We start from the raw sequence: 21,309 nt of genomic DNA on the forward strand, positions 1-21,309 counted from the left end.
CTTCACAACTCTACCACTAACTTGCCTCTTTCCATTTCTTGCAACTTGCCTGGACCTCCTGTTGCCCATGTGTATAATCCAAATTAACTTTTTGTTTTCTCCCAACAAACTTTGGAGAACCAGAGTCATACAGGCTGGAAAAGACCTTTCAGATCACTGAGTCCAACCATAAATCTAACACTCCCAAGCCCACCACTAAAGCATGTCCCCAGATGTCCCATCTCAAGTCTCTGAAGTATCTCCAGGGGTGGTGGCTCAACCACTTCCCTGAGCAGCCTGTTCCAATGCTTCACAATGCTTCCAGTTAAGAAATTTCTCCTAGTGTCCATCTAAACCTCCTCCAGTGCAATTTGAGACCCTTTCCTCTCCTCCTATAATTTGTTACTTGGGAGAAGAGACTGACACCCACCTCTTGATTAGCATCAAGCCAAAAAAACCAATTCTCAGCTGTAATGACTATAAATGCACTATCACCAGTGGTTCTCCTTTCACTGGCACAATGTGACCTTTCATTTATGAAATCATAGAAGAGTTTGGGTTGGAAGGAGCCTTTAAAACCCACCTAGTCCAACCCCCTTGCAGTGAGGTTGCTCAGAGCCCCATCCAGCCTGACCTTCAATGCTTCCAGGGACGGGGCATCTACCACTTCTCTGGGCATCCTGCTCCAGTGTTTCACCACCCTCATTGTAAAAAAAAAAATTCTTAATATATCTAGTCTAAGCCTCTTCTAGGTTTAAACCATTACCCTTGTCCTAGTGCAACAGGCCCTACTAGGAAGGGTATCCCCAACTTTCTTACAAGCCCCTTCTTACTGGAAGGATCCCATAAGGTTTCCCCAGAGAGAGGGGATGAACCAACCCAACTCTCAGTCTTTCCTCATAGGAGTGGTGTCCCATCCCTCTGATCATTTTTTTTCCTTCCTCTGGACCAGTTCAGCATGTACCACACTCAGTCATTCCAGCTCTGGGTTCCAGTGACCTTTAATGCACTTCAGTGCATTAAACATGCAACACTTATCAACAATTTTACCTTTATCAAGCAAAATTATACCAGCATCAGTAAGCCACACTACATTAGGAAAGAGCTCAAAAATTCCTACAAGCTTATCATTACAATTAACATCCCCTTAAATCATGACCAAATCAATGCCTATCAGCCACTGCATTATTTTACTGGAAGCCAACATCAGAATTTAGGTAGCCTGGTATTCTGGTTGACCCACATTAGACTTTATATTACCTTACTTGTTTATGACTGAGACACAGTATCTTTTCTAGCTCATTACATATGAGTTTTTTTTCTAAAAAATAAAAATCAGCATTTAAGGCCCAGAGAATGCTGCTCAACCAGGATTTTAAAAAACTCTGGATGCAACTTAGCCAGAACAGCAAACTTAAAAATGTAGTGATATAGTAGCTGCTGCTTGGTAATTTCCCAAGGTATGGGTACAGAAGAGAGCACTACACTCTACCATTATCCAGGTTTTATACCATTACAGGAAAAAAATATTGGAGATTGCCTCACTCCCAGTATTTAATTGTGCTTTTAGGACTCTTTTAGCTTCTGATGTATTTAAACATGACTTTAATTCCTCCTCATTTCACTGCCTATTAGTTACTCTTTCTTGCCCTTTCTCCTCCCCCTTTAGTCTTCCACAACTGCACTTTTAACTCCTTCCACTTCATTGTTTGTTCTGTACTGGGTTGTTGTGGGTTTTTTTTTCACCAACACCTAAATATGAGGGTCCTCTGAAGATTTCAGATGATGTGGAGAAGCACTAGAGCAACATAAGCAGAAGAGGGTTCCTGGTCACTGCTGAAGGTACTCAGGGGCTACTTGGCTACCCATATCTGTGTCCCTGTGCCCATCAGGACAGTCAGTCCCCCCAAGATCAGTGTGCACAGTCCCAGCAGGATGTCAGAGAGGTTTTTACACCTGGATCAGAGGGATGCTACAAAGATCCTGGTGCTGTCTGCACACAGCATCACATCCTTCGGGCAGCAAGAGTCAGGCGACAAGGCACAATGCCCCTCAGATGGACCAGGACACTAACAGGACTGCTCCAAATCACAAAGGGCATCCCAAGAAGGTTCCCAGGCAGTGCCACCTGTTTTCTTCACAAAGGGGGCAAGGACCTGCCACGTTTTTGCATGACACACATTAAGACTTAAGTGGCTTTCACCGTGTTGCTCGCAATCACGGGAGTAGAAAACACAACAACATCTGAGCTGTTCAGCTCTAATGCAGGGGAAAAAACATCCAAATGGGGTTAAGCATGAAAGAACCTGTGAATTCCTGCCCTCATGTATGGGGGCCTTTATCACTGCCCCTCTTGTGGTTATTAGTTAACAGCCACAGGCTCTTATCTGCATGGATCAGCCTCCAAAACAGAGCTTTAATTTTACATTTTACTGGCACGTTTCCCAGACTGGGACATTCTTGCATTTGAAACAGTTGTATAGGAATCCATCCCCTCCTCAGCACACAGCTCCCTCACGCAGTTTCTCACTGCTGGCCTCCTGGAGGTCATCCCCTCTTCTTTTAAGCAAGATCTTGCAGAGCTTGCACCACTTTCTAAAGAGCAGGCCCCATGGTGAAAGATGGGACTTGAATTCATACCCTCTTTCTACAGTTGCATATTATTATCCAAAATAGTAACCCAGAACAGTCAGCTACTGACAAGTTGGGAAGGGGGAATAAAGCACAGCATTCAAGGCTCCAAGTTCCTTCCCAAACAGCCACCAGAGACCCAGGCTGATTGTTTTCCCCAAGGTGAACTTGCTTACCAAGGCTCCTGAGCCATGCCAACCATATTTCAGGTCCCTTTCTGAAGCACCAGCTGCCACCCAGCCAATGCCAGCACCCAGAGATGCCACAAATCAGAGGGAGAACCATTCTGAAGATCACTGTCCACAGACAGACACGAACCCCCCCGACACCCCACTGGGAAATTTTTTTTTTTTTTTGGCCTTGACAGTCGCCACAGTTTAGCTTTTCCCAAAAAAAGAACAACATTCCTGGGGGCAAAAATGTCCTCCATCCACTCGTGCAACAGAGGAACATCCTGGCATGAGAGGACAACACCTGATGCCCTGGCTTGATGTATGGCCAGGGCTCTTTTCTGACAGCCACAAATCAGGGGTGAATGTAGCCTGCACAGCTGGAGACAAGCTGGGGAAGTCACAAATTCAAATTTGAGTAAAAATTAGAGTGCAGGGATGATGTGGGATCAGAGTGGCACAAGCTGCAACTAGGACTTGTCCATACCATTGCCAACTACTCCACTACAGTAGGTAACCATCAGTTCACCAGAAGAAAAGTATGGACTGTTTCCTTTTGAGTTTCAAACTGTAAAAACCCTGGGAGAAAGTCAAGGACTACAAGAAAGGTACCTGAAAGCATCCCCACTTTTGTTGCAGCTCTCTGAAGAAGCTTGGAGAGTGACCTTCAAAACCACAAGACCTAAAAATCCATTCTACAGCAAGAGAGGGGTGAGAGTTCCCAGTGCTTTCAAACGACTTGCTCAAGACCAGCAACTGACATGACAAACAGGACTGGGGTGCCACAACACCAAATTCCCAGTGTCATCCCAACAACAGACAGGCTGGGGACAGGGGAATTCCCATTTGCCAACCTAGAGCTCCTCCTGTCATTTCAAGTGGATGCAAGATGCATTCACACTGTCACTTTTACACGGTTCACTGGCAAATCATGTCATCAAAACCTGCTGTGATCAGACATGACAGGTATGTTTCAGAGGGGGAAGAAGGAAAAGAACCTCTGAAATAATCCCCAAACTAGTTTTCAGGGTTTTTTTTATGGTGGCTTCTAATGAAGCTGGCAAATGCTGCTGTCTTTACAGGATTTGACATAAAATTCTGTATTATGGCCAGCTGGGAGCATCTGCCCTTTGTTGATCTCAGAGTAGGAAGCTATTCCCATGGATCAGCAGAAGCCTCTGCAAACCAGTTATTATTTGCTACAGCTTCTCTGCATGAGCTGTTGACTAAGGACTCAACACAGCAGGATGCTGACAATGTAAAGCTCCCATGCATGGAATCCCAAGCTCCCTAAAAGCCTCTGGAACAGTATGGCATGCCACAGAGCCAAGGCAGCTACTTACTACACCTGAAAGAATAGCTCAGTGACTTGTGTTTTGATTTAAAATACATTCAAAATAATTCCCTTTAACTGGAAAACTCTCATTTTCGCTGTATTTGGCTCCCTGCACTCATATCACAGATTCACAGGATATTTAAGGACAGAAAGGAGAATTAGGTCAACCTGACTGATCCCTTCTACATCACATGCCCTTACTTTTAGCCTACAAGCAGGAAAAAAAAAAATCTTCATCTCAGTCCAGCAAGGGGAAGAGAAGCCAATGCTTCATCAGAAGCACATTTCAATTGCTAACCATGGACAAGCTATATGTGAATCCCAGCAGTTCTGGGCACCAGCCAACACTTCTTTCAAAGAGCCCTGCAACCTGGTGGGACAAGTTGAAATATTCAGCATGTTGGGATGCTGCTAGGAGCAAATGGAATTAATTGCTTCCCAGGTGAACAAACCTCACCATCTTTGGCCAGGACTGCCAGTTTAACTTCTTTGCCTTTAGCTTCTTGAAGATAAAAATTCGCACCTACCATTGCAAAGTTAAAGCAAACAGACACGAAACCCCAGTACTAAACCAAGATGTTATTCCACCAACACTTTTCTCCCCAAGGAGAGAATAAGTGTACAATCAAGTGTGGCAGATGTAAGCCTTGTTCCTTAAGGCACTGCTGAGAGGTGTTTGGATAGCAATAGTGATAAGCATTGAATAAAAACATATACATAGCAGAGCCCTGGATATATACCCATGCAGTATCTTCTCAGCTTTCCCAAAATTTGTCATTCTTCTCTGTAACTCCTCCAATCTCTACATCACTTCAACATGCTGGCACTGGAAAGCCATCCCGACATTAAGACTGAGCCTGAATAAACAAAAACATTACAGACGTGAAAGCATCTCCTCACCCTGATTCACTACCTCCCTGCTTGTATATACAAAAATCACAGTTGTCTTTTCCACCTAGAACCTGGCACAGAAAGCTCTCTGAAGCTGCCTGCCCATCCTGACCCTGACATTCTCAGAGGGGACTGCCTGGGACACAGCCTCTGCAGATCACATTTGGGAGATGCCTTTCCAGGTTCATAACTCTTTGCTTGTCTGCATGAAAATGATTTTGTTCCAATGGCTCCACTTACCAAACAAGTGGCATTACTGCCCTTCCTGCCCCTATCAATAGCTACAACTCAGCAAACTTCTTTCATCTACACATTTTGCCAGTGGTGAGTCCTGCTTTCTGCATCCTTGAGTAAGTCTCAGGCCAACTTGGCTTCTCCCTTCCTCTTGTTTCATAGGGAAGGGTCATTGAGTCTTCCTCCTTTGAAAATGTCATCTCCACCTACCAGGCTGCAGAGGTTCTTCTATAAAATGATCAAGCTTGGCTTTAAAATAGCTGGGCTATTTGCTCCCCTTCTCCAAGGAAGCAACGACAGATCTTCTGATGCCAAAAAACCATTTTCAACTTCCATCTTAAAGTTAATCCACGAACAGTTGATTTATTAGTGTCCTTTAGCTTGGAATATCCTTCATCCTCCTTACTGTTTATAGCACTACTCCAGTTTATTTATTGGATGCTGACCCTCTATCAATCACTACCTTACCACTTGTATTTTATTGATATTCTTTGGCATTAGGTATTAATTGGGTTCCCATGCACCAAGTTAACTGCCTTATATATCCACGTATATTGCATCTACAGATCTTTCATTAAACCAACAGTAACCTTCCCAAAGAATAAAATCAGACCTCTATGCAAAGTACAAGACACTTGCCATAAAAGCAAATTTCAAGCATTAATTACTTTGTATGTTTTTACCCAGGACTGGTGTCATGCTGCCCAACCTATCATTCCATCAGCCATCCACATGGTGATTTTCAGAACCATCCCAACCAGATCACTCTCCCAGTCTCCTGGATTTGCTGAGCTCCATCAACACTGATTAAAAATTAACATCAGCAAGCTAGAGACCTCTTCTCATTCATCTGCTGTTCACTTTGTTTCAAGAGAACGTGGTTTTTCCCATGTGCAGCTGCCAGCAAAACCCTTTCTTACCCACAGCACTCATGATCTGCAACTCCTATGCAGGTCCCCAGATCCTCAGGTTGTAGGGCTCAATTTTGGGTTAACAATTTATCCTTTCCCAGCTGCTGGCCCAGATGGCCATCAAGTGCCCACAGCTCAACAAAGGGAAGTTATGTTTGGGTCTGGAAAACTGAAGTCTTTCATCATGCAGATGCTTTTACCGACAGCAGAGATCTGACCTTACTGCCCAAGCATCTCCTTCGTGGGCAGAGAAAAAGGCAGAAGTGAGGAAGTGTTTGGTGGGCAAGCAGCAGGCTGAGCCACCACAGCACTCCTGCTCTTCTGCTGTGCTAGGAAAGGGAAAAGCCACTGGAGTGCCTTTAATGTTTTATAAGGCACGTGCAGGAAATCCAATCCGCCCGGTGGGGTCCCACCAGCCTTGCTGCATCCCTGGGACCTGCCCACGTTGCACCATGGCCTGGCTGCTCACCATCAGCTCACACACACCCAGAGGACCCCTGCACTTGTGCAGGCTGGCCAGCTGAAATGTCCCTGTGGGTGAGTGACACCAGTGATTCACATGTTTGAACACCGATGGAGGTAAAAATGGGAAAGGGAAGGGAAGGCGCGGGGGTGGGCAGGAAGCAAACCCCAGACACCACTTTCTATATAGCAGAGGTGGCTATTCTGGCTAGCAAACTTCCACTTTAATTTCTAACCCACAGAGATGGGAAATGATTCATGAAAAATCAACAGGATAAAATTAGCTGGAAGGCAGAGAGATAATTCATGCAACCCAACCGCCATGGGCTACGGTGCCAGCACTACCAGCACTGCCTGGCATTTCAGCCTCCCCTGCCCTTCAGGGACTGGCACTCAGCCAGCAATCAGCTCCACATATATTTCCTTAGTGTCCAAATTAGCCCCTCTGGAGAGCACATCCATCTTTTAACAAGACAGCCTTTCACTCAGCACTCCTTCTAGAAGTCCCACCCTTTTTCTTTTTTCTGATTACCTGCTGGACTCTTTGTCTTTTTCTGCCACTGGTGAATGTTCAGTGGGTTACAGGACAGGACAAGGATGGACAGGCTTCTTTAAGCCATGGATAAACTATGAACAAAATTCCAACCACCCCACCAAGTCAGAAGGGTCAGTAAGTTTGACCAGAGCACCCTTTTCCTGCAAAAAGCCAACAACACACACAACAGCAACAACCAAGTGCTGGTCTGCCTGTACACACACACTGCTGGCTTTTGCCAAGTCTGCCTTTAAATTCTGTCACATAAAAGCCATAAAACCACAAAACACAATTTCGCCCTTGATATAGCCACGTGAGAGAAACCTTCTTGAGAAGGTTACTTACAAATCATGACCCTAAGCTCCTCATCCCAAAGGCAGAGGAGAAACTCCCACCCCTCCAAGACACCTCTGGACTACTGAACTTCCAGTAGGTACCTGGTTAGGGTGAAATGCTCCCTTTCCCACCACCCAACTCAAAAGCTTCAGGAATCAAACAACAAACTGTAAAGCCCCTCTAGCAATGATGCCTCTAGGCAGTCAGACAGGCTCAGTCACAGGGGAATCCCCATTTAGTTGGGACCTGTGGGTACAGGTGCAAAATCCTGCTTTTGTACCATCTGTCCTGTTCATTTTTGTTGATGGATGTTCTGTGATGGTTCCTCTATGCTTGTTACAGTGGTTTCTCTCTACTTGAGCAGGCAACTCCCTTCTTTCCACTTGTTCAGCAAAGAGGGAAAGAATATTTGGGGGGGGAAACAAGCAGGTAGGAGCAAACCCTACTTTAATTTCTTCCTCAAAATCTAACCAACTAGCTCAGTTCTTTCAAAGCCCTAACAACCAGGCAGAACAAGAACAAATCAACTGTTCCATAAAATGCAGAGGGAGCAAAAGCAAGAGCCATATTTATTTCTCCTCATTTGTACCCTCTTGCAGGCCATTAGGGAGATAAGATCTCACACTATAACAGACATTATTCAGGGCTGGTAAATCTGTCTGCAGGTTGGAGGCTCGGGTTACACTGCTTGGATGAGTCCTGGCTGAGCATGGGTCACATCGACCCCCTTTTCCTTGGGGCAGGCAGCAGTCCAGATACTCCCAGTGTCTGATCTGCCAGGAAATCAGATACCCGTGTGCTGAATTCACCACCACCACAATCTGATCTGCACATTCCCTTCCATAAAGAGAGGGGGTTTCAGACCCTGTATATTCTAATGCAGCTAACTAGAAAAAAAAAAAAATATATATATATATTCAGCAGGGTCCAACCCCTGCTCCTCAAGTGCATCTTCTACATCAAGGTGTTGGGTTGCACAGCAGTGCCCAGTTGTCTACACGACAGACATTCTGATAATGCTGATTAGGAGGAAAAGCTCAAGAACTCACTGAATTCCAGCCCAGAAAGAACATGCCACAGTGAATTCATGTAACAAGTCACTGAGGGACTGCAAAAGTTCATCAGCTGCCCCAAGAGAATCCAAAAGCAACATTTCAACACCCAAGTACAGAATGAGACCTCGTTAAAAAAAAAACAAAAACCAAAACTACCAACCACCAGTTAAGTCCACCAGACCTGAAGAGCATATATTTAGCATTTGATTTCATTGGTGCCAGCTCTCAGCACATCCAATATATGAATTTAAGTGGATCCACCTTTCTGGAGGCACTGCCTTTCCAGCATCAACTCAGCATTAGCTGGTGGGATGCCTCACTGAGGGTCAGGCACTGTTGAACCCATACAGCAGTTGTTTCCTACATAATTTTGGAAAAATTTCTCCAGAAACCAAGCAACTTGCACACCAAGCATAAGGAAGTCCTCTTGCCAACCATGAGGGGAAGAGAAATCAAGTAGCTAAAAAACTTCTGGTCTTCAAAAACTGATCAACCTCATTTGAGCTCAAGAAAGACGATCTGTATGCCTAGGTTTCTACACATGACAGCTCTAGAACTTCTCAAGAGTATGTTCATGTGTCATCAGTATGGATTTTCCCTTCAGTTTCCAAGTGTTTTCATTAATTTCCTCCAAAAGAATAAAAGGACTTAACCCTACCAACAGTAGCATGTTTAATATTCACATGAGCATTTCCAAGCAAAGTATCTCCAATTTTAAAAAAATAGCAGACAACCTGAAGTACTCCACCAGCCTTGGAACAAAAGAAATAATAATAAAAAAAAAAAACAAAAACAAAAAAACAGAAAAAAAAAAAAACAAAACCCACCCCTAATATACACAGATGTGGGGAAGCCAAGGCTTATCAACAGGAAAGGTATAAAGAGAACACACTGGGAATGGAACATTGGTAATCTCAACCCATCTTAAGGCTTTCTAGGAAGATGTTAAGTACATTTAGTCTGCTCAGTTGAGTCTGCAGCTGAAGGACCACATTTAACACCACTCAGCATATTATGTTTTCACAATACAGCTTCACTGCACTGAAAAGGAATGTACTAGACAATATTTCACGTTGGTTATCAGCCTGGAAACAGCTGATGTCCCTGACTAACATCAGCTCCAATTACCAGCCTTCTACAGCAAAATAGTCTGAAAGGGAATCTGCAGGGGCCACAGGAGCTGCATGTCCACAGTGCCCTGACCTGCACCCAGGGCTCCCCAGCACCCAGGGATCACCTGGCTCCAAGACCAGCAAAGGATGCTCAGTGCACAAGGCAGGAGCATTGCTGGCTCTCAGCAAATTACAGCAATTCCCCAAGACAATCCCCACACAAGACAATCCCCCAGGTCACCTCCCATGCACTTTCACTTCTCTGTCCTCAATCATCACCCCTGGTACCCATGGGTCAGCCATCCCCAGGCATCCTGGCTGAGGAACAGCAGTCCCTCCCCCAGGACAAGTCACTAGAGGTGGGAGTCAAATTAGACTGGCTGAAAAGCCAAAGCCCAAAGAAGAAAGAAGAAAGGGAGCAAGGAAATGAAGCCATTTCTCAGAATGTCCTCAAACTGCAAGACTTTGCTGATGGATACCCTTCGGATGGGTCCTTTATTGATGGCTGCCTGTGACTGAGGGACTCAAAACGTCTCCTGCAAAGCACACTACTGATCCCTCTCTGGAGGCTGCCAGTTTCTGCAGCTTTAACCTTAAATTATAAGTTTTTTACCTGCTGACTGCAGGGAAACTCTGAAACACCTGAGTGCTGCCTCCTTGCCATGCAGAGGAGGCCTTTGGGCAGCAGCTCTCAAGGGTACAAACTGTCCCCTTTGCACAAATGGACCAGTGACCAGAAAGCACAACAACAAAGCTTCAAGCATCAAGATTTCCAACTTCTGTTTCTCAACCAGTCTTTGGGCAGAAAGGACACTTCATGAACACTTCGACGGGATGGAAGGAAGAAACATGCCAGCATTAGTACCATCTTCACGGACTCCAGCTCAAGTTCAAAGCCTAAATGATAAGCACAGTGACTAAACCTTCCCAATCCAACACTGTAAATGTGATTCTAGACACCAAGTCAAAATTTACCCCCTTGACTTCCACTTTTCCCCCCTCCTTGTTCTCAGTTCTCACAGTCTCATCTATTAGTAAGGTAGGGCCTACCACAGGGTGGGCATTTTAAAGAAAAACTCCAACATGGGATGCTTGTGCTGCCCTCCTCACTGGTTTTCTTCTCCATCCACCATGGGTGCTACCATCTTCCAAAGAAGCCACAGGACCACTCTGTGCTTTCAGCTGCTCTTAGTTTGGACTCTTTTTACCTGCAAATGTCCTCCCTTTCCAAAGCACTTTTCCCTCATCTTCCTTCTGAAGATGCCACGCATGACCTGTCTCTCACCTCATTCTCTCTGCTCTTTCTTTGGGAGGTTGGATTTGCTACTGGAATCCACTGGCATGGACAAGTTTAACAAGTAGGGTTTCCTGAAAAGCCACATTTCACTACATAGCTTTAGAAGGACCATTGCTCTAGAGGCTTTATTTAAAAACACCTGCAGCAGCAGAGAAGACTTCACAGGGAGAACAGAAGGGCCTCTGAAAATTAAAACCTTTACTCCACTACTGCTATGGATGTGTCTGAAAGACCTCTTGGCCCTGAGGTCTGAAGGACCTGTGCTCAGGTCAGAGAACTCAGCACTGAGGTAGAAAGACATGTGAAGCATACCCAGATGGCTGGTGGATTTCTTAAAATGCCAGAAAGCTGCAAATCCAAACTGAGGAATAAAAGTGATGTTTTGGCTTTCTTAGGAAAACGAGTTATTCATAGGTCTTGGACGCTCCCAACACAAAGCAGGCATAAGAAGTTCCCACCTGAGCTCACCCCACTAGGATTCTTACAGCTCCCCAGCCTTGTATCAAATTTTAGCAGCTTATTTCTGCCTTGTGGAGGTTCCCCAGTTAATCTCCAGAATTACTGATTGTAAAAAGAAAATCAAACCAAAACAAAACCATTTCGGTTTTGAGGCTATGTTTAGTTTCTCCATGTAATTTTTCACACATGTGCTAACAACACTGGATTGGCAACAGCAATTTAAAACATGCTACTCCAAAATGTCAGGAGTATTAGGCAGTATTTTAAGAGCTCCGGAAATGGTTACTAGCACTTAGAGTCAGGCCAGCAAGAGAGAGGCCCTGCTAACAGCAAATACAGCAATAAAGAGATAAGTAAAAGCCTGTACTTCTCTTGAATAAATCGACACGGGAAAAAAAAACAACTCAAAAACCCCCACAGCTTTACTCAGGAATTAACCAGCATGAGACAGAAGTTATAAAAGAACATTAAAAAAAAAAACCCACAAGGATAAAGTGTACACTGTGCTCTTTATAAAAAAGGGTGAAGACCTCTCCTGCCTGGGCTTGTCATTTTTCTCTTCACTGTACATACTTTACTCTGATTCCTGGCTGAGGGAGGCAACTTCCACTCCCTCAATGCTCCTGGCCCCCCCAGTGGCAAAGGCAGACACTTGCAGTGTCTGCTTCAGGGTCCTCTTGGAAGTGTTCAGGGACACAACCTCACCCCCCAAAACCCATTTCAAACAGGTCCATCACTCCCCAGCAAGGCATACAAGCCAACAACCTGCCCCCAGCCCAGTAAGACTGAAGTGGGGTGGTAAGACAAGTCCTTGCTTTTTTGTCCTTCATTAATTAAAATTGGGGATCACCCCCTAAAAAAAGGTCCCACTTAAAAAAAAAAAAAAAAAAAAAAAAAGCCAGAAGTAATTGCATAAAATGGTCCAGAAGTCACTGTGCTCCACAAAGATGCTAGAGGAGCAACAGGACACCCTCCTGGAACCACCAAGCTCTACACCAAAGCCAGCACTGACCTGGGAGCCACAGCACCTCCTTTACACCCCACAAACACCCAGAAGCAGCAGCAGCGTTTGACACAGCTCCCAGGGCAGGAAGGAACTTACTTCCTCCACCCTGAAGCGGGATCCATCACCTCCCAGAGCCAGGGCAACCTTCAGCATCTCCCAGAGCTGCCTCAAATCCTCCCAGGTGAGGGGCTACAGCTTTTCCTTTGCTAACACAGCCTTTCCACCAGCCTCACCCACAGCCCCCCACACTTGGAACACTCTGCAGACCACAGGAGAGCCCAACATTGCTCAGCCCTGTGCTAAGCTATTATTCTTAGAGCCAGGAACACCTCTGGGCAAAAAGCACCCCTTGTGAGGAGCAAACATCACCTGAACGCTTTCGTTTTCCAACTACAGCCTGTACTGGGAAACAAACAACGCGCTCTCCTAGCCCGAGATGTGCCTCTGTCGTGGGGGTTTTTACACACCAGACATTAGAAAGTTGAGAGAGTCATTTCCCTTTCCACTTTCGTTGCTTATTATCTCGGTTTGACCACACGAGCGGAAATTTAGGGGGCACAAAAACCCAACCCAGGCAGCACCGGTCTCAAACATCACTGGCAGGACAGAGGGGCTGCTGGATATTTGGGGATAGGGCTCCTTCTCGTGCTTCTCTCAGTGCTGTAAAGCAACCCAGTTTGTTATTTATTATTTTTTAAGCTGGTTCTGCCAGTTCTCTTTATGGAGAAGCATTAATCACCGGGGGAAAAAAAAAACAAAACAAGAGAAAGCACCATCGAGCCAACAACTTTGCCCACAGGCCACCTTTTTTTTTTTTTTTTTTTTTTTTTTTTGGTCAGGGATCCGAAATCGGGACGCTGGAGGTTATTTTTCACCTACAGAGCGTAGGAATTGGGTTTATAGAAAAGAACCACACTCCCTGTCCAAGGGCAACTCGTGGGACGCGGGGGATGTTGCAGGCGCAGCTACCGCGCAGTCTTCCTGGGCCACCCCGGGCCGGCGGAGCGGGAGGCGGTGAAGCCCCGGGGTGGTGGAACCCCTTCGGTGGCGTTCGACGGGAACCCCCCCCCCCATAGCCATGTCGCCAGTCGCCGTGTCGCCGGATCATCCCGCCCCCGCGTTCCAATGTGGCGCTCGCCCGCCCGCCCCCGCCGTCGATTGGTCGCCGGCCGCGTCACTCGCCGGCCCCCGCTACGGCCTCGGGGAGGGGGGGGACACAACGACGGCGGAGGGAAGGGCGGGCGCAGCCGCGGCGGGGAGCGGCGGGGCCGGGCCGGGCCCCAGCACCGCCCGCCCCGTGAAGGGAAAAGCGGGAGAAAAGGGGGGGGGATGTAGGATGAGGGGGAGGCGGACACCTCTACCTGTGCCCGCGGGTCGCCGCCGCGCCCGATGCGGGCACCGCTCCCGCAGCGGGCAGGGCGGAGGTTCCCACCACCCCTTCCCCTCGCCCACCGGGTTGGATTTCCCGCCCCCTCACCCTCCCCTCCTTCTCCCCCCCCCCCTCTCCCTCCCCTCCCCGTGCTCCGCAGCCATTTTCGTGGCCACCTTGGCGACCAGAGGGGCTGACTCACCTCGGCGCTGCGGGCGCGGGGGGCCCGCCTCGGCGTCGGGGAGCCCGCTCCGCCCGGGGAGGGGACGGGGGGAAGGAGGGGGGGAGCCCGGCTGGCTGCGCCCTCCCTCCCCGCCGGCCCCGCTGGCTAGTCCCAGGCGAGGACGGGTCCCGGGGCCGGGCCGGGCTCGGCGGAGGCGGCGGCGGCTCCCTCCCTCCCGGCCGTGACCACCATCTTATTAGCACAGGAAATGACATGGAGAACGGAAGAGAGGGGCGTTCGGGGGCCGAGCCCGGGGACCCCCCGAATCGGGGGGGAGGCGCCGCCGGTCCGGTCCGGCCCGGCCCGGCAGGGCTCTCCCGGGGTCCGCGGTGCTCCCGCCTACCTTCCAAATACCCGAGATGGAAAGAGAGGAAGGGGGGGGAAAAAATTAATTACAAACAAACCCAAAAAGCCGCAGAAAGCAGGGGGAAAAATAATTAAAAAAAATTATAAATAAACAGAAAAAGCCAAACAAACCCAAACCGCCCCCCCCGGTTCCCACCTCCTGCTCCGGAGCCTGCGAGTTCCGCGGGGAGCCGGCGGCGATCCGGCCAGGGGCTGGGGGGGGGGGGCTCTTAAGGACAAAACCCCCTTGGGGCAGAGCGCGGGGGGAGCCGCTGGCCGAGGGGACCCGGCCCGGTAGAGCCGCTGGGCTCCCCCCCCCTCAAGGCGCTGCCGCGGCCACCAGCACCACCCCCACCACCTGCCACCGCCCGGCACCCCGCCGAGCGCCACCGAACCGGCCGCCCGCGCCCTCGGGTCGCCCGCCTCCGGGGGACGGCGGTGAGACGTGCCCCCCGCCCCGGGGACGTGTCCCGGGGCTCCTCAGCCTGGCAGCGAAAGAGCCGGAGCGGCCCCGGGGCGGGCCCCTCTCCCGGCGGCAGGAGCCGTCCGGTGCGCTCCTCTTATCGCCCGGCGGGAGCCTCATTGCCCTCTGCCAGCAGGAGAGAGTGGATGTGAAGAAGCGGTGGTGGCTCCCTGGAGCTCAGAGGAGTCGTGTTGCGGATTTTTCCCCCCCCAACCTTCCCCTCTAAAAAAAAAAAAAAAAAAAAAAAAAAAAAAAAAAAAAGGCAACCAACCCGCCCGCTCCTCCGAAAAGCAACAACACCAACAAACCCTACCGCGGAGCTCAGTGCTGAAATTACGGGCAGCGTGAGGGATGGTAAAAAGTAGGCATAATTTAATAAGCAGAGGAAGCGTGTCTCACCAATAAAACAAATTCTAAATAAAACCATCTGCAAGCAGTAAATCTGAAACAATGCAAACTGTTGGGCTGCTTTGCCAGAAGAGGCACGGTGGGGGGTAAAGAGAGGGATGGATAAGTAGCCATCATTTTCCAGTTCCTTTGGTTGACAATGGAGTTGGATGTGAAGAGGGCTGTGGTGACAATGTGCATGCTTGGGTACTTGGAACTGCTTCCCTTTTCCTGCAGCCCTGAGAAATACCCTCTTCTGCAGTCCCCAAGAAACAAAATTCTTTCCACACCGAGGTGCCTTCTATGAAGTGATGGTGTGGAGAGAAAAAAAAACTAAGCGAGGGCAGAAAGTGAAAAAAGGACATCATAACCCAAGCAAAAGAGGGGCCCACCTCTGCCATTCCTGAGCTGCTTCCCCTGCTGTCACTGAGAGTTTGGGGGGTCACTTATATCACTTAAGCTGGCAAATGATACGACGTCTGACAAAGCAAGGAGGAATGTGATCAACTCGTGTTCAAAACAAGCTGGCTTTGCAAAAAGCAGGCAGTGTGGCACAGCTGATTATTCGAAGCCCAAATGGGTGTCATTCACCAGCCCTCCAGCTGTGGTCCGCTTTTTGTTCCTCTTTTCCAACCTCTCCAAAAGGATTCCTGCTCAGAGGGTGAGCGTGCTGTGTAATTTTACCCCTTCCAGTAATCGCGGGGAGATGGACTTTGAGGCACTTACACTTGCCTAGGAAAGACATACCATAAGCTGTCAGCACCTTCAGACTCCTCAGAAATATTAGAGATCCTAATAGAGCTGCCCTGGTTTGCAGTTTCTGCCCGTGTGCTGAAATGGGTGAGAACACGAAGCTGGCAGCAAGGGCGACAATGGGCTTGTAAATATGACTGATGAGTGACCCGAGAGAAAAAAGAATAATTAAAAACCCCAATAAAAATCATGGGTGTAATGCAAACGAACACCGAGTGCCATGCTAATTTGGAGGCATGTTTTATTGTAGCTGTTGTAGTCTAAGGCTGTAAGAGCAGGCTGAAAGGGAGGCATAAAGCCTTTATTTATAATGTAAGTACAATATAAATAGCAGCTATCATGACTCCTTGCAAAACACAAGCATGCTAATTTATCAGGAGGGAGTTACCCTGTCTTAATGTGTGTCTGTTGTTTCTAAACATGTAACAGTCATGTTATAAAATCCAGTGAAGAGGATTTTTTTGTGACTTTTCTGTCTAGAAGCTCGTTACCCAAGGAACACAGTGCAATCTTTTACTCTCTTTGCAAAAATCTTATCTTTGGGGCTCCTTCCTTCCTTAACAAACTGCCCCCTCGCTTGTTAAGAAGATGTAGCTTTTTTTTTTTTTTTTAAATGAGTTCTTCAGCACTTTTACCTTGTTGGTCTTGCTAGTATTCAACCCCCCCCTCCATCACCCACTGCAGTCCCCTTCTGTCTGCTGGGATCTCAGGAGAAACATCCCTTAGGAATGAGGTAATGAGATGTCAACTTTCCAGTATTAGGCTGTCCAATCTGTTCCTCCATGAAATACTGGATGGTCTTCCAAAGAGGCAAAAGGGTTCTTCTACTGATGCTGAGTAGAAAAACAAAACAAAACAAACAAATAAAAAACAAACAAACAAACAAAAAACAAAAAAACCCAAAACCAAACCAAAAAAAAAAAAAAAAAAACCAACAAAAAACATGTGCAAAAGTGGCAAAACCAGAATCCAGCTTGTCAAGGGTGCCCCTGCCACAGAACCCCAACCCCTGCAGCAGAAGTGACTGAGTGTATTCTGAGCAATGAGCATTCATTCCCTAAAAACACTCAGTGTCTGAAGCCCAGCACTGCAGAGTGGGTCAGGACCTGTGTTTGGGACGCTTTGGGATGTTTTGTGCTTGGGATGTCTTGGGGTGGTGCTGCCTCCCCTGGCTGTCTACAACAGGTGCCCAAGGAAAGGCAGAAAAGTGCACAGGTTCTTCTGCACAGCAGCTGTCACATCACTGAATATAAGATTGTCAACATCCTGCATAACCACAGCAGTACCAAGAGGCTGGCATCTGCTTCCCAGGCTTCTAGGAACACTCGAGGAATGTTGGGGCCAGGCTGCCTCTTCCTCCAGGAAAGGGCTCTTGGTTGCAAGCAGAAAGGAAAAAACCCATTGCTATGGCCCAGACCACCACCTTTCCTGCTCACAGAAAGGACTCAGATCTGCAGGATGATCGTGCTGATGCTCTCAGTGTGATGTTGGCTGGCTGTTAGAGTCTGCTAAAATAGCTTTTAATGTCCAAAACACTGTTTTTAGAAGTCACACCAAAATCAGTGACATTTCGCTTTCGTACCGATGGGTTGTTGGATGGTGAGCTGGGATAGAGAATTTTTTTTTCCCTTTGAAAATCTGAAAACATCCCACAAAAGAAAAGAAAAGAAAAAGGAAATTACACGACTGAGAAGGAAACTTGGCCAGAAATCCATAGTTACAAATGACTGTAGCAGGGTGGGACAGGCCCCGAAAGAGGCATGGGGGAAGAGCTCTTCAAAGAGTGTTAACCGTGCCGAGCTGCAGCTTGTGTTTATTTCTGCTGTACAATAGAAACAGGGATGACCTTTACCCAGCAGTGCTGTGTCTTTTTCCTCACTGAGTTATGGGAGTTTTTCCGCTATTATTGGTAGAAGAAAATGAATGCTTTAGCAGCGCAGCACTCTCCGTGGGTTTTTTGGATGAGTGGATGCCACTGCCTGATAAACCATCCCCCCAAGGAGGCAGATAAGCATTGCTGAGTTCAGCTGGGAAGCAAGAAATTTCTGGGTGCAAACTTCTTCCCTTTTCTGCCTTCTCCAATCCCTGGCAGTTGTCCTGCTGCCCACCCAGCCCTTTTTAAGAAGGGAGAAACCTTCTCAACCTGAGCCTGCTCACCCCCTGGCCACAGCAGCTCTGATAGAGAGGAGGAAAAGGGTTACTGGTGAGGGTGAGATGATCCTGCCTGGAATTTAGATCAGGGTATGGAGCCAGTGAGCCCTTTCCTCAAGGTGCCTAAAAGGGGCATGGCTTGATAATCAAGATGCCATAATGAAGCAGGGAGTGCGGCCACTCCAGCAGGCATCATCTTTTAGGCTGGTACCACTGCCCTCTCTGAGCTGGCTACCTAACCCAGCAGAAAATGAGCCAAACACCAGCAAAGAGGCTGGGATTGGGCTGCTGGAAATCTCCCATGGCAAAAGTGAGCCACTGGGTCAGCCTTGGCACCCACTGACGGGTGGGTGCTGCTGCTGCTGCTGGGGCTGCACAAAGCTCTTTGCTGGGCCATAAAATGGAGCAGGGAGATGAATCAGGTTAAACATAACCCACAAAAAAATTATAAATTTTTTTTAATTAAAAAAATAAAGAAAAAAGATAAGAAAAATAAAGAAAAAAAGATAAGAAAAAAAAGAAAAAAAAAAAAAAAAAAAAAAAAAAAAAAAAAAAAAAAAAAAAAAAAAAAGAGAAAGCTGCTCAGTTATTGTAGCATTGGTGCTGGCATCTGGGTTGTTTTACCCAGCTCAGTGCCCGTGTCTCAGGCTGTGGGGCAAGCAGCAGGAACCAGCACCCAAACCACAGCCAGAAACCCAGAGAACAAATGACCTGTCCCAGGCCAGTCCTGAAATCTTTAGTCCAGGTGAGGCACATAAAACCAGTGCCTTTTTCAAACACCAGAGCTTGAGACTTTGCAGTGTTTTTCATGGAGAACCAGAGCTGCTTTTCCATCTGAAACGGTCTCTCTGTAGCTGGCCCAAAAACTGGAGAGTGAGGAATGGCTCCACTCACAAACACTTGGAAAGCAAGTGGTTTGTTTCTAGGCATCCATCACATGTTTTGGCAGTCCATAGCAATGTGCACTTCTGTATATCACAAGCAGCTACCCCATCTTGAGCCAAGTAGCCTGTGTTTAGCTATACAGCTCTCTCTAAAAAAAAAAGGTACTGAGTTCTGATCTAAAGAAAGCAAGATAGCAAAGAAATAAAGAATTTCTCCTTCCTTTTGTCCTCACTCTCCTCATTCTGAAGTCTCTGTGTGAATTTGGCTGCATCCACCTTCTTGCCATTGGTTATTTTTATGGGTTTTTTTCATGTTTTTTTCTTCTTGGGAAGTTTTACCTGGGCTGTAGTGAAAATATTTCTTTCTGGGTAATCGATCTCTTTAAACCTCCCAATGAAAGACATTTTTGTCACTCCTCACTCTGTTTTTCCAGTTTTCCTCTGACCCCAGTTCAAGTTTTTCAACATCCCTTTTAAAATATGGTTGCCTGAAGCTCTCCAGGCAGTCTGGAGCCAACATAACAAAAAATACACAATCATTCACAAGTTCCTTCCTTGTTACTACACTTTCAGGATCACTCTAGGAGTTTGTCCTGTCCTGACATTGCATGAACAGTTTTTCCTTCTACACTTTCCAGAGCTTCTGTTATCCAGGGGATGTTTTATCACTCTGTGGGACTGGCCTGTTCCTGCATGGCACTGCCTGCAAAACCCTTTTCTGGGAATGATGAGCCCAGGCTTCTGACATCAAGCACTCCAAGATCAGATAGCATTAACACTTCTTCCCTGGCTTGCTGATCTTGATGTCACCTCTGAATTTCATTAGCAGCAACTTTAACTTTCTAGTCAGTGGTTGAAATACTGAATAGTTAGATGTAAATACCCCTGCTTAATAAGTTCCCCTGTCTCTGTTTGCTGGGGATTTTCCACTAAAAATTTAGTTTTGAGATCCACAAGGAACCTGTTCTTAAACTAGTTAATCAATGCCTTTTTATTATAAACCATGCTATTATGGTTTGATTAAAATGCTGTCAATGTTAAGTTGCTGTAATGCTGTTAATATGCAGTTTCTTCCTACCCCAGGGGATTTCTTGGTGCAATTGGCTTCAGAGAGAAAATATTTCTCTTACACACATCTGTGTGGGTTTCTTTTGTTTAGGATGCACCCAATCTGAGTGCATCTCCCAGATGCTCTCAGGGAGGTGGTGGAGTCCCTGGATGTGTTTAAGGCTCATTGAGATGTGGTGTTGGGGGGATGTGGTTGAGGGGAGAACTTTGGAGAGCAGGGATAATGGCTGGACTCTGATCCAACCTTGAAGATTCTAGTACCCTCTGCTCGTCTGTCCCACAGGACCAGCCCAGCACTGGGATGAAGGGAGCTGAGGATGCTTTGAGCTCCCTCCTGAGATCTGGGGCATGGAGGGAGCTCCAGGTGCTGCTGTGCCTTTTGCTTGCCTGAGCATCCTCTCCCAGGGATATTTAGCAGTTTCTTAAACATGGGCTAGAGTGGTACCTGTTCTCCAGTTGTTGGCTGTATGTTACCCTTAACAGGCTATTTTGATTAAAATAAGTCAATTCAACTGCATGCTCAGAGCAGAGAGCTCTGAAACAAATAGTTCCAGCAGGTTTTCCCAGGCTTCCCCATTCACTGCTGCACCAGAGTATTAAGTTATAGGCACTACATCAGGAGAATATGATCTATAAACCTCAGGATTCTCTTCCAAATTAAAGACATGTAGATCAAGTTTAGCTCAAAATCAAATTTTTTTACTTAGAGTAACAAAATCAGTCTATATGGAATGAATACTCGTGCATGGTTTTGAAGTCTCAGAGAAAAAACCAGATTTTTGCAGCAAGTAACTTGCCACCTGTTTTTTTTGGTTTTTGTTTTTGTGGGGTTTGGTTTTTTTTTTTGGTTGTTTTGTTTTGTTTTGTTTTTTTTAATCAGTCCAAAGCATTTCATGTTGTTTTAGTGCATTAGAGTCCGAAAACAATTTGGATTGGAAGCCAGTAATAAACAAGAAGCAAAGTGACTGTCCAGACCTTGTCATCTGTAATGAGAAGAAAATTGGATATAATTATAAACCTTTGATTTTTTTACTAATCTCAGCCACTGGTAATAGCATAATTGAAGATAATCAAATTGCTTTGTAAAAAGGGCATTCACTTAAAGGGCAACACATTGCACTTAACTCTAATATTGAAGAATGTAAAGGGAAAACAGCCTTTAATTTTGCATTAAAAACAGGATCTGAAGAAAAGCATTGGTAGGGGAGTGTTGGCAACTGTTATGACACTTGGTATTTTCCTTAAAGCTTCT

At 46.8% G+C, this 21,309-nt stretch overlaps 1 protein-coding gene and 1 long non-coding RNA gene across 5 annotated transcripts in view; one reads left to right on the top strand and one right to left on the bottom strand.

The window, feature by feature from the left end:
- PRDM11 (PR/SET domain 11) overlaps window positions 1-14,848 on the bottom strand; it is a 42,073-nt gene extending 27,225 nt beyond the window's left edge. Inside the window, exon 1 of one of the 4 annotated variants that reach the window (XM_071744946.1) lies at window positions 14,509-14,848. The gene's annotated coding sequence lies outside the window, so the exon portion shown is untranslated. Of the gene's footprint in view, window positions 1-13,985; window positions 14,244-14,508 lie in introns of those variants that run through there. The other 3 variants (XM_071744947.1, XM_071744945.1, XM_071744949.1) reach the window with 3 other exon arrangements.
- A 3,705-nt stretch (window positions 14,849-18,553) lies between these two features.
- LOC139796636 (uncharacterized) overlaps window positions 18,554-21,309 on the top strand; it is a 137,236-nt gene continuing 134,480 nt past the window's right edge. Inside the window, exon 1 of the long non-coding RNA XR_011726074.1 lies at window positions 18,554-18,690. This is a non-coding gene — a long non-coding RNA (uncharacterized lncRNA). The remainder of the gene's footprint in view (window positions 18,691-21,309) is intronic.

Source organism: Heliangelus exortis, chromosome 5 (genome assembly GCF_036169615.1).
Source record: "Heliangelus exortis chromosome 5, bHelExo1.hap1, whole genome shotgun sequence".
Lineage (NCBI taxonomy): Eukaryota > Metazoa > Chordata > Aves > Apodiformes > Trochilidae > Heliangelus > Heliangelus exortis.